Source organism: Ursus americanus, chromosome X (assembly GCF_024610735.1).
Source record: "Ursus americanus isolate L20-20 chromosome X, mUrsAme1.1.p, whole genome shotgun sequence".
In the NCBI taxonomy this organism is placed as follows: Eukaryota; Metazoa; Chordata; class Mammalia; order Carnivora; family Ursidae; genus Ursus; species Ursus americanus.
The window spans coordinates 79,585,987-79,599,743 of NC_142164.1; the positions used below are offsets into that span (position 1 = coordinate 79,585,987).

At 35.9% G+C, this 13,757-nt stretch overlaps 1 protein-coding gene across 2 annotated transcripts in view; it reads right to left on the reverse strand.

The window, feature by feature from the left end:
- Positions 1-8,650, reverse strand: part of MAGED1 (MAGE family member D1) — a 63,956-nt gene extending 55,306 nt beyond the window's left edge. The window contains exon 1 of one of the 2 annotated variants that reach the window (XM_087860217.1): positions 8,583-8,650. The gene's annotated coding sequence lies outside the window, so the exon portion shown is untranslated. The remainder of the gene's footprint in view (positions 1-8,582) is intronic. The other variant, XM_087860218.1, reaches the window with a different exon arrangement.
- Positions 8,651-13,757: the final 5,107 nt, after the last annotated feature.

The window sequence follows — 13,757 nt, forward strand, 5'->3', positions numbered from 1 at the left end:
ACTTCCTCTATTCATCCAATATCAAACATTATCTTCCTTTCCAAAGCATTTGCAGATGCCCCTTCTGTGCTCCCCCACAGTCTATCACTTGCCGCCACTTGCCTATACCCACCACAGTACTCATCATACTCTTTAGACACTGTCTGTTCATTTACTCATACCCCCACTATAATGAATCTTCATCAAGAACAGGAAACCAGGGGCGTCTGGGTAGCACAGTCATTAAGCGTCTGCCTTCGGCTCAGGGCGTGATACTGGCGTTCTGGGATCGAGCCCCACATCAGGCTCCTCCACTGGGAGCCTGCTTCTTCCTCTCCCACTCCCCCTGCTTGTGTTCCCTCTCTCGCTGGCTGTCTCTCTCTGTCAAATAAATAAATAAAATCTTTAAAAAAAAAAAAGAACAGGAAACCAGTCAGGCTTAGCTTTACAAGTCCTCTGTACCCAGCGTAAGACCAGATACAAGGTAGTGTGGTCTCTAAACTTTTACTGAATGAATGACTACATAAACAAATGAAAGCCATGCTTAGCTTAATTTTCAATGGAATGCTGGTGGAGTCATTCACTTGTACTCAAAATAGTGAGGAAAAAGGCATAACAAAAGGTCACGTAGCATGACTAAGAAAATAGTAATAATCCCCTGAGCACACACATCTTGCTTTCTAAGTACCAATCCCTACTGAAATACATGCCTCCTAACAAAATGGCTGATTCCAGGATGGGGGCACAGAATGTACATAATGAACCTAAAGTATCTTATGTCAAAAAGCAAGGAAGGGCTAGATGGGTGATGGGTATTAAAGAGGGCACTTACTGTGATGTGATGAGCACTGGGTGTTGTACGTAAATGATGAATCACTGAATTCTACTCCAGAAACCAATATTGTGCTGTATGTTAACTAACTAAAATTTAAATTAAAAAAAAAGAAAGAAAGGAAGTCAAGATCTAATGAGATCATGTAAAGAATACAGGAGCCAAACAGAAAAGTCTAATTTCTATGATGACACAGTTTGAACATCAAAAATAAATCACAGTGGATACATATAATAAAATACATAAAAATCCACAAATTCCTAATGATATTAAAGAAAACAATGAAAGCCCCTAGGAAACCAACCCATTACTCCGATAAATGAAAAAAGGCATTCACCCTGACTTTCTTTTTATAAAATATATTTTGGGACCCAAAAAAAGCTGATAAAGAAAAGGTCTGTTTTAGGGGCACATGGGTGGCTCAGTCGTTAAGCGTCCCTCTCTCGCTGGCTGTCTCTCTCTCTGTCAAATAAATAAATAAAATCTTTAAAAAAAAAAGAAAAGGTCTTTTTATAAAATAATTTCAGCTAATAAATGCAGAAGGATTGATAAAATTAGACCACTCTTTTTCAACTACTACTGAAATAATGAATTTAGACAATTATCTTCAATAGCTGCTAAAATCAACAGGAGAAAGGTTGATAGGAGATGCTACAATGGAGAGATCAGGCTGACAAAACCTGAAACACAAATCAACCCCAGAATCAGTTAAAATGTTAAACCAGATACGATGAAATACAATGGAAAGTGCGTATCACTACCTGCAACGATTTTTTCCCTTAAAAAATAATTGAAGGGATGCCTGGGTGGTTCATCAGTTAAGCGTCTGTCTGTCCTAGCATCATGGGCTCAAGCCCCATGGCAGGCTCCCAACTCAGCGGGAAGTCTGCTTCTCCCTCTACCCTTCCTCCCGCCCCCGCTTATGACCTCTATCTCTCTAATAAATAAGTAAAATCTTTAAAAAAAATAACTGAAACTGAATCTAATCAATCCTCTAGTTCTAAATGCCAGTGAACAGAAACATGCAGATGGGAAAACAAACTGAATAACACCTCAAGGAAGCAATCATCTAAATCCGTTCATTGACAGGATAAGTAACTTAGTTTCTCTAATAAACCATTGGTCTTTAAAATGTGGGGGGGTGACTACAGATGGTCAGGAAAAGAGACTTAAAGAAAAATATCTAACGGCAATAAAGTGGCCCTTGTTTAGATATAGACTTAACAAAGCAACTACAAAAAGACATCTTTTTTATTAATACTTTTTTTAAAGATTTATTTACTTGAGAAAGACAGAGAGAGAGAGCACACACACATGTGGTGGGGGAGGGGCAGAGGAAGAGGGAGAGAAAGAATGCCGAGCTCAACACAGAGCTTGGTATCACGACCCTGAGATCATGACCTGAGCAGAAATCAAGAGACACTTAACTGACTGAGCCACCCAGTTGCCCCTAAAAAGACATCTTTAAGACAATCATGGAAATTTGAATATGGACGGGGCATTAGATAATATAAGGAATTACTGTTAATCTTATTAAGTATAATGGGTTTGTGGTTACTTAATATAATGCACTTAAGAGTTAGAGATGTGGGGTGCCTGGGTGGCTCAGTCGTTTTAAGTGTCTGCCTTCGGTGCAGGTCATGACCTCAGCATTCTGGGATCCAGCCCTGCTCGGCTCCCTGCTTAGCAGGGAATCTGCTTCTCCCTCCCCCTGCTCTTGTGCTCTTGCTTGCTCTCACACTCTCTCCCTCTCAAATAAATAAGATCTTTTTAAAAAAAAGAGAGATGTACAGTGAGTTATTTACCTGTAATGACATAACATCTGGGACTGCTTTAAAATACCCCAGTGAAAAAAGTGGGTGAGGAGAAAAGGTCTCCTCAAATGGTATTAAGTGTTGAAGCTGAAAAATACATGCTTCTTTATTTTACTATCTTCTACTTTAAATATATTTGAAAATTTCAGTAATAAATGAAAAAAGCAGGCAATGCATGTCAGGGGTTGCAACTAGCTCCTTCCAAACTGGACAGTTTGAGCAACAGAAGAAATGATGACTGCAACGGATTGAAAAGTACTAAATATATAAATAGCCACAAGTTCAACAAAATAGAGAAAAAGATAACAAAAAAAATTCTCAAAAAATATAAATATACTTTAATCTAGGTTGGATGATGGTTTTAAAAACCAGCTATAAGACCTATATTTTGCATTTTATAATTAATAGGTCCCTCGGCAGGATTTCTTCCTCTCCCTACCTCTTTATTTTTTGATTTTTACCTTTATTCTTTTGTATATTATATGATACAGTGATAAGAGCATGGGATTTCATATTATAGAACTATGCATTTGAATATGAACAGCCTTTGAAGCTTTATGATTGAATAAGTTTCTTAGCCAAGTATGATTCCTTTCCTTTACTATAAAATGGAAGAATATGTACATCTTTACTCTTTGTTTTGATTAAATATGTATACATTGCCTGATGAAAAATAGAACCTTAGTAAACAGTGCTTGTCTTCTTTTTTTAAAACAAGAAATACCAGCTATAAAGGCTCACTGGGGGAAAAAAAGAAATTTGAAAATGGATTAGGTATTAGATGATATTAGGAAATTATTTTTAATTTTTCTTGGTGACATCATGGTAATTAAATTATTTACAAAATGTCCCTAATATTCAGAGATGAACACTGAGATATTTAGGGGTAAAGTGACATGATGCATGCCCTCAAATTGATCTATTAAGTAGTATCTCAATCAAAATGCCAAGAAGCATTTTTGTGGAAACTGACAAGCTGATTCTAAAATGCATGAATAACCAGACATTACTGAAGAAAAAGAACATAACTGTAGGACTAAATAACTATATATAAAGTATATTATAAAATGACGTTAATTATGACAGTGGTACTTATACAAGAATAGAAAAACCAAGCAGAACGGAATTCAGAAACAAACCCATATATATAATCTAGTCATTTGATGTATGAAAAACATGACTCTATACAAGGGAAAGAACGATCTTTTCAGTAAGTGATAATGGGCTGACTGAAAGTCCATTTCTTTTTTTTTTTAAGAAGTTTTATTTATTTGAGAGAAAGAGCATGCACATACACATGCATGAGCATGAGCAGGAGCAGGGGAAGGGGCAGATGGAGAGGGAGAAGCAGACTTCCCACTGAGCAGAGCCCATTGTGGGGCTCAATCCCAAGACCCTGGGATCATGACCTGATCCAAAGGCAGACACTTAACCGACTGAGCCACCCAGGCACCTCTGAATGTCCATTTTGACATATGAAAAAAGGGGGGGGGCTTTACTCATACTGAAATCATACACAAAATCAATTCAAATAAATTGTGAATACAAATGAAAAGATTAAACAATAACACAACATAGAAAAATGTATTCACGACTTTGAGAAAGGCAAAGATTTCTTAACAAAACAAGCACTAGCCATAAAGGGGAAAAACTATGAAACTGAACAATATTAAAATTGAGATATTCAGTTCATCAAAAGACACCATTAAGAAACTGAGAATGCAAGAAACTGAAATTTGCAATAAATATATCTAACAAAATATTAACATTCTTAATATAAAAAGATCTCCTACAAATCAGTAAGATAGTCCAGGGAAAAAGTGGTCAAAGATTAAACAGGTATTTCATAAAAAGATATCCAGGCCTACAAATATATGAACAAATGCACATTTATCATCAGATTTGCAAATTAAAACCACAATAAGATACCATTCATAACCACTAGAATGGCTTTTTTTTCCCTTAAAAAGCAAAAAAGCAAAGACAATGACAAGCGTTGACAATACACTGGAGCAAGTAGAACTCTTAAAGATTTATAAGAGTTTTATAGTACAGGCACACCTCAGAGACATTGTGGATTTGGTTCCATACCACCGCATCAAAATGAATACCACAATAAAGTGAAAAGAATTTTTTGGTTTCCCAGTGCATACAAAAGTTATGTTTACACTATACTGTAGTCTATTAAGTATGCAATTAACATTATGTCTAAAAATGTATATACTGTAATTAAAAAATATTGCTAAAAAATGCTAACCATCATCTGAGCTTTCAGCGAGTCATCATCACTGATCACAGATCACCATTAACAAATATAATAGTAATGAAAAAGTGTGAAATATTGCAAGAATTACCAAAATGTAACACAGAGACATCAAGCGAGCAAATGATGTTGGAAAAATGGTGCCGATGGATTTGCTCAACTGAGGATAGCCACAATCCTTCAATTTGTTAAAAAACGGTATCTGCAAAGTCCAATAAAGCAAAGTGCAATAAAATGAGGTGTGTCTGTACAACCATTGTGGAAAACCAGTTGATATTATCTACTAAAGCTAATCATATACATAATCTTTAATTCAGCAATTCTACTCTTTGATACATGCCCAACAGAAATGTGTGCATATATCACCAAAAGACATGTACTAGATCGTTCACAGTATTATTTACAGGCCAAAAATGGAAACAAACAAAATGTCCATCTGCTATGATATATTCACATAGCAATGAGAATGAAGGAATTACCACTGCACCCAATAATATGGATGAATCTCGAAAATGAAATCTTTTTTTTTTTAAGATTCTATTTTTTTGATTGAGAGCCCACGTGCAGAGAGGGAGAGTGAGAGGGAGAAGCTGACTCCCTGCAGAGCAGAGAGCCAGATGCTATACAGGGCTAAATCCCAGGACCCTGAGATCAGGACCTGAGCTAAAGGCAGACACTTAACTGACTGAGCCACCCAGGCACCCCTTAAAAACAAAATCTTAAGCCAAAGAAGTCAGGCACACACAAAAAATACTATACTACCATATTTTTATAAAGTCCAAAAATAGGCAAAATTATTATACCATGATAGAAGCCAGGACTGTGACTAATGGGAGTTTAGATGTGACTTGTAGGGGATACATTCAAGGGCCTTGAGATGCTAATCATGTTCTATTTCTTAATTTGGATGCTGGTTACACAGGTGTTTACACTATGAAAGTGCTTCGGGCTGTACACTTATGATACATGCTCCTTTCTGTTTGTATTTAAGTTTACTTAAAAATAATGCCTGCAAATCTCAAATGGTTCAGCCAAAATAGATAGATCAGAAAACAGATAAACGATTACACTTTAATTAAAAAAATGAATGGCTGGCTGGCTGGCTGGCTGGATGGATGGATGGCTAAGAGGAGCAAGTGAGTGAACAAGTGAACTAATACGGCAAAAGTTAACAACTGCTGAATCTAGGTTCAGAGCATAAAAGTATTCATTGTACTCTTCTTTCGACTTATGCCTGTTAAACTAAAAAATGTTCAAGTAAAAAAAGCCACCATGCCTCTCAGCTCTTAATATTTATTAACAAGTACCTGATATAATTTGACTTATGAAAGGAAATTTTTTTAAATGAAATTTCTATACCCAGATTATGTCTCATAAAATAATAAAATAATCCATATATTTTCTATTTCTCATTAATAAACAGAAAAAGAGAGACAAAAAGACAAAGAGAATCTGCTCAGGACTAAGTGTTTCACAGACCTCACCTCCATGAACCTCATCACCAACAGTAAGTTACTATCTACCTCTGAGTCTTGGTTTTATCATCAGTAAAATGACAATGATAATACTGACCTTAAAGGATGGTTTTGAACATTAAGGGACCAACTATATTTAAAAGGTTGCCTGTACAGACAGACCAGTACTGAATTCTTCCAATTTAACACACCAAACATTTATGGGCAACATACCATGAAGACACAGTGATAAGAGCAGTGAGAGAGGTAAGCAAATACGCCCCAAGACAGCACACAATGTACCACAGATAAACAGACTGAGGGAGAAGTGAGGATGGATATAAAGGTATGTCTTCCTAGCAGGGCTGGTAACTGACAATATACCTAAAGATAGCAAGAAGCTAGCCCAGGATAAAAAGAATATGGAAAATGTATGTGCCTGGATTAGGTTGATTCAGTATACAGAGTGCTGCATTAAAGCTATGCAGGAAAGTGACCAGGGGCAAGGGTGTGTGTGTGTGTAGGAAGCTGAATGAACAACAAATACAGAGACACCGACATAGATATATCCTGTTTTTCCCACTAATAGCTGTACACTTTGTGCCCTCACTTCCTTTAGGTTCTGCTCAACATCAGGGAGGCCTTCCTAACCATCCTATTTAAAATAGTACATCCCCTCCCTGTCACAACCTATTCATATTTATTGTATATTCATTTATTGTCTATCAACTACAGTATAATAAACTTTTTATTTTCCACTGTTGTATCCTCAGTGCTTAACACTGCCTGACACATAAAGTTATTCAATAAAAAATTCTTGGATGAATAAATGATGGTTGCACACTGGGCTGAAGCTGTGTGACATTTAAATGCTGTGTAATTATGACTTAAATAGAGAATATGGAGACATCAGCAATACCCTTCAAAAAAGTTCCTAAGTGTTTTAGTATCGTGAAAATCTCCACCTCATTTTTTTCTAAAAGAACTGAAAATTATCCCTGGCCCAGAAAAAAAGAGTTACCTCTTATTTTGGCAAGTATAACACAGTAGTTACAGGAGGAGAGGAATAAATTGCTTGTTCAAGAAAATCCTTGGTTAAATTCCTCTTTAGAGCCTGAAAAGCCCTGACCCTCATCATAAGTTTAATGATCATGATGTCCCCTCTCTTGGGTAAAAAACTGGAATAATAAATTATGATTAACTTACGTTCTCACAACACAAATTAAACCTGATGAATGGGACAGAAAAATACATTTTTGCACCAAATAGAGAATACTTGCAAAGTTCCCAGGAAAACTGTGTCTGAAAAATCTGCCGGCCTGCTGTTCAATGTTGCTACCAGATACCAGAAAAGGATCTGCATAATAAACGTAACTCATATGAAAAAATAAATTTGTGATTGGATGTCATATCTGTCAACCATTTCTATTCCATGAGAAGTTCTAAAGGAGATGGGAAAGCTTCCACCATTACAAATTACAGGTTACAGGCAAAACCCACTATATCTGCACCTTTAAAAAGTGTGGATTGAGTTCTATGCCAATTTTTTTTTAATGTCATGAGTAGAGGGTTAAAAATCAGTGCAGTTTCTGATGTATCATTTTGTTTAGAGTAAAAATAATAATAAATAATAATAACAATAATAATTTGAACAAGACCCTACGTCTCTAAGGGCTAAAATTTCTGCCGCTGCTTATTTTTAAGAACAAAAACGGCGTTGACCAAGAAAGTGAAGTCACACCTGGTTTTGGCAAGTATATAATTCAATGGCCTTTGCAGGAGGGGGGCAGGAGGGATCAGAAGGCTTGTGGGGCAGGGAGGGAGGTAAAGTATTGGAGTCGAAGGAAAAGGAAGAGTGGGATAAAGGGGTTGCAGAAGTTTTTAGGCTAAAAGGGGGCAGAGAACAAGGTGGGAGGTAAGAGGGAGGAAAAAAATCTGTGATAGAGGGATTGACCCAGGCTCAGAACGGTCAGGGAGAGATCTGGGATAACGAGGACAGGTGAAGAATGAGCAGGGATGAAAGAACTACAAGAGAGAAAAGGGAGGGGATGACGGCCTGCCATCTTCAGAGTAGGGGAGAAAAGATAGGCGACCGGAACCTAAGCGTCAGAAGCATCCTACACACAACGTACTCTGGGGATGAAAACTTCTTTCCGCCCCATGTAGAAGCGAGGAGGAAAGCTTCCCCGAGGGTCTGGGGACTCAGTTGTGAAAATTATCACCCTCTTCTTTACACTCACCTTGCAGAAGAAAGCCGCGACACAACGATGGCGTGACCGGAAGTGCTATTTTCCTTCGTTTGGAGAGGCTTATCTTCCGCTGCCACGCCCCCTTTATCATGCAACTTCCTGTGCCTCTCTAGCAAGCTCTTACGACGCTTTATCTCTCTGGCTTTCTCACCCTATCAGATGATGTAAACTGGCTGGGAGAGGGATCAGTAATTTTTTATAAATCCTAGCTCTAGTCATCCCAAGAACTGAATAATTTCAGCCAAACCCCACGTATCCAAATTTGTCACCTTGCCTTGTTGATTTAGCCTTTGAAATACCTTCCTAACCCTTAGTCCCTTAACTCTTGGACTTCAACAGTTACCTATTTGTCATACTGGTTTACTGTTTTCTGACATACCATGTTGAAAAAAAAGTTCATCTTTATTAGTGGCATACTTTGATTTCAAGGTTTTGAAAAATCTTAAATCTGAATCATTTTTTGTCTCAGAATGGTATCCAAAGAGTTACATGCTATACTCAGTTTCCAAGTAAATAATAGTAAACTCATCTAGAAAGCATTCTTATATATGTATATACTCGCCCCCTAAGAAAATGATAACTGACAAAATTTTCAATAATAAAAATAATTCTTACTGTGGTTAAAAGTTCAGTAGTGAATTACCTATTGCCACTATCTCCAGAAAGCTCTTCTGGGCCCAAAATCTGTACCCCAATTCTCCTTTTTTGCGGTTATTTTCAGTCAATCTACAAGTATATAGTGAGCATCTACCATGTCCCAAATACTATGCTACACCCATGGGCATTGCAGTAGGAGTCCCACAGCTTAGAGGCTAAAGGTGCATTTTAAACACATAAGAGCCTGGCATAAAATAGGTGATTATCAATGTTTGTTGGATGAATAAATAACCAAAATGTGGTCAGGGAAATGACTGGGGCCAGCACCAGGTCCTTACTTTTGCTGGTATTTTTATAGTTCATTTCAACATTTTAACTCATATTTTTTCATTCAACCAGCAGATTCTGAACAACCACTCAGTGTAAGGTTCTGTTCCTGATATTGCCCATATAAAGAAAAATAAGACACAGTCCTGGATTTCAAGGCCATCCAAACAGTGGGGGAAATGAACACATAAACATCTAACAGCACTATAATGCAACAAAATAATAGGTAGAGAAGACAGTGTAGGAACTATGGCTATCCCATTGATTGGTGAATATTAAAAACCTGAAATATACCTTATCTCCTAAAGGGTGCTCATTAAAGACTTGTTTAATGTTGACTAGATTATTGAATGGATGAATGAAATGGAAGAATGGCAGTGGACTTGAAGTATAGTGTGAAAGGAACAGTAATGAGTAATGAAGCTGAATATAAGAAGAGGCCAGAAAAGGAAGGACCTTGCAAGCCACGTCATGGAGTTTGAGCTTAATCATGAGGAAAACAGAAACCCAAGGAAGAATTTTAAGCAAGAAAGTGTATGGTAATGTTTAAAATGAGAATATAGAAAATGGGTTGTACTGGTGCAATCTGGAGGCAGAGAAGTTGATTTAAAGGATATTGTAGTAATCAACGAATAAATACAGAAAATTAGGGGCTTATGCTATTAATAATTAATTGTATTTGGGAATTGAGCTGGAAAAATTAGCCAGTAGATTATCAGAAATCCAGACGCATTGAAACCTGATAATATTTCTTGACTTCCTCTACATTCAAAGTTTTGAAAAATTCATGCAACAAATATTTATCAAGCAGTTAATATGCACCAGGCTCTAAGGATAGAACCATAACCAAAATGGCAAAAATTTCTGCCCTCGGAGGGACTACATGCTTGTGGCAGATAATAAAATATTTAAGAAAATACATGCTAGAAAGTGACAAGTATTATGAAGAAATAAAGCAAATAAGTAGGATAGCAATGTACACGGAGAAGGGGGAGAAGATTGCCATTATGGAAAAGCTCACTGAAAGGGTGATATATGAGTATTTATAGACTTTTCTCTAAGTCATCAGGATCACTTAGTTCAGACCCTCTGTTTCTACCAAAATCCCAACTCCTTAGCATGGTATACAGAAGCCTTGGTAGTCTAACTTGATCTCTCTCTCTCCAGCCTCATCTCTCACCACTCAGCTTTTTCCACCCTAAGCCAAAGTCTCACACGAGTGCTTACAATTTGGAAAGTGCACTAAGATCTCAAATATGTGTGCTTTCATACCCTGCTATCTAGTATTCACCTTTCATAGATCAGCTCATATTTTAACTCTTTCATTGAGCTTTACTGACTCTTCCTTCCATTCCTTAACCAAAACCAGACAACTGTTCCTCTTCTCTGCTTCCACCATACATCCTGTTATCACTTTATTTTATTCACTCAACAACCATTCGTTGGCCAACTACTGTGTGGTTGTCACTATTCAAGGCAGTAGAGATACATGCATAAACAAAGGAGTGGAAAAAATCCTTGCACGTTTAAAACTTACCTTTTAGTGAGGAAGACAAGCAATAAGCAAAATAGCATAATAAATATGGAACTTATAAAAGAGTAGTTTTCAACTCTGGGTGTCCATTAAAACCACATGCATTATTTTGTATATATCATATATTATAATAAAGATATAAAGAATAATTTTAAACAATTACCCAAAGCTGACACAAAATCATATACAATAAAAACTTTTTATACCTGGCCCCTACACACTTAGTGAGTTTCTTAGTTATTCTTTCAAAGATATTTTATACATATGGAAGCAAACACACACACACACACATACACACATATATTACATTTTTACCAAACAATAGTATATAATACAAACTATTTTGCACCAAGAGTTTTTTTTACTTAACTATATATGTTGGCATGTGTTTCATCTTGTTACATAAAGAGATTTGTCATTTCTTAAAATTACATATAGTAAATTACTTTTTGATATGAATGGCACTGTGAGTATAAATTCATGTAACCGCACCACAATCAGGATACAGAACAATCCCATAACCCCCAAAAGTCTCTATGACATACTGTTTTAGTCACACAGTCTTCCTCAACTACAAACCCTGGCAAAGGCTCCTGTTCTCTTTCAATCTAGTTTTCACTTTTCCAAAATGTCATATCTATGGAAGCATAGAATAAGTAACCTTTTGAGACAGGCTTCTTTTACTTAGGATAACACCTTAGAGATTCATCCAAGTTGTTACATGTATCAATTATTAGTTTTTATTTCTGAATAGTATTTTTTGTATAGATGTATCACAAATTGTTTATCCATTCACCGATTTAAACATATGGGTAATTTTCACTTTTGGAGATGATGAGTTAAGAGGCTATAACATTCATATGCAGGTTTTTGTGTGAACATAGTTTTAATATGGCAAAAGAAATGCCTAGCAGTAGGCTTGCTCATAAATTGTTATGGTATCTGGATGTTTAACTTTATAAGAAACTGCCAAAATGTTTTCCAAAGTGACCGAACGATTTTGCATTCCTACCAGCAATGTGTGAGTTCTAATTGCTCCACATCCTTGCCAGCACTTGGTATTTTTCATACTTTTTAAAAAGTTTTTATTTATTTAAGTAATCTCTACTCCCAACCTGGGGCTCAAACTCACAACCCTGAGATCAAGAGTCACATGCTCTTACAGCTGAGCCAGCCAGGCGCCCCTTCATACTTTTCTTAATGTTAATTATTCAAATAGATATATTGTAGGTAGAACTTCTGTGGCTTTAGTATGAACATTGTTTGTTGAAAGGACTATTATTTCTCCATTGAAACTGCATCTTTGTAAAAAATCAGCTCACCATATTTGTATTGGTCTATTTCTAAATACTCTATTCTTTTCTACTGATCTATATGTCCTTCCTTTACCAATATCACACTATCTGGATAACTGTAGTTTTAAAGTGAATTTTAATCTCAAGAAGTGTGATTCCTTCAAATTTATTCTTCTTTTTCAAAATTGGTTTAGTTATTCTAATTCCTTTGATTTTTCCTATATGTTATGGGATCAGCTTTTCTATAACTATAAAAAATCTTGTGGTGTTGGTGGGAATTGTGTTAAATCTAGATTAATTTGGGGATATTCTTCATCTTATTATGTAGATCGTACAAATCCATGAATACTAGATGTCTTTCCATTTCTTTAGATCTTCCTAGATTTCTTGAATCAGTGCTTTATAGTTTTCAACATGCAGATCTTGTTTACTTTTTGCTAAATTCACACCTAATTTCTTCCCTTTTTTGAGTTATCATAAATTGTATTGTTTCCTTCAATTTTGTTTAATTGTTGGAGCTATTGCAAATTTTTAAAAATTTCATTACTGGTTTTTAGATGTATGATAGATTTTGTGTGTTGAGTTATACCCTGAGTTTTTGTTGAACTCACTTGATATTTCTAAGGGTTTTTATTTTGTAGATTACTTGGGAATTTTTTCTAGACAATTATGTTGTCTGCATATAGGGAAAGTTTTTTCCCCTTTCCAATTAGTATTAATGTTATTTCTTTTTCATGAGTAATTGCACTGTTTAAGACTTCCACTACAATGTTGAATGGAAGTGGTGAGAAGAATCTCTTTGCTTTGTTCCAGAAATTAAAGGGAAAGCATTTAATTTTTCAGCATTAGGTAAAGCTGGAGTGGCTATAATATTAGAAAAAATAGACTTTAAAACAGAAAAGTTTATTACAAGTAAAGAAAAACATTTTATAATGATAACAGAGGATATCCATCTATAAGATATTAAAATCACAAACACAGGTGCATATCCACCTAAAACTGGAGCCCCAAAAGAAGAAAAACAGAAAGTTATAGAAATTAAGAGTGTTATGGAGAATTCAACAATATTTGGAAACTTTAATACTCCACTTTCAGGAATGTATAGGACAACAAAGCAGCAGATCAACAAGGAAATAGAAGACTTGAACAACAATATAAAGAAACTAGGCTTAATAGTATACCTGCCTCTGAAAAGGCAAAATACATATTCTTTTCAAGTGCACATGGAACATTCCTCAGGATAGACAATATGTTAGGCCACCAAATATTTGAAATCAACAAAACAAAACAAAAATTGTTTCTCTGAAAAGACCAACAGAAGTCGCAAATCTTTAGCTAAACTGACCAAGAAAAAAGAGAAGGCTCAAGTTACCAAAAGGAGTAATGAGACAGCAGTTGTTACTACAGACATTA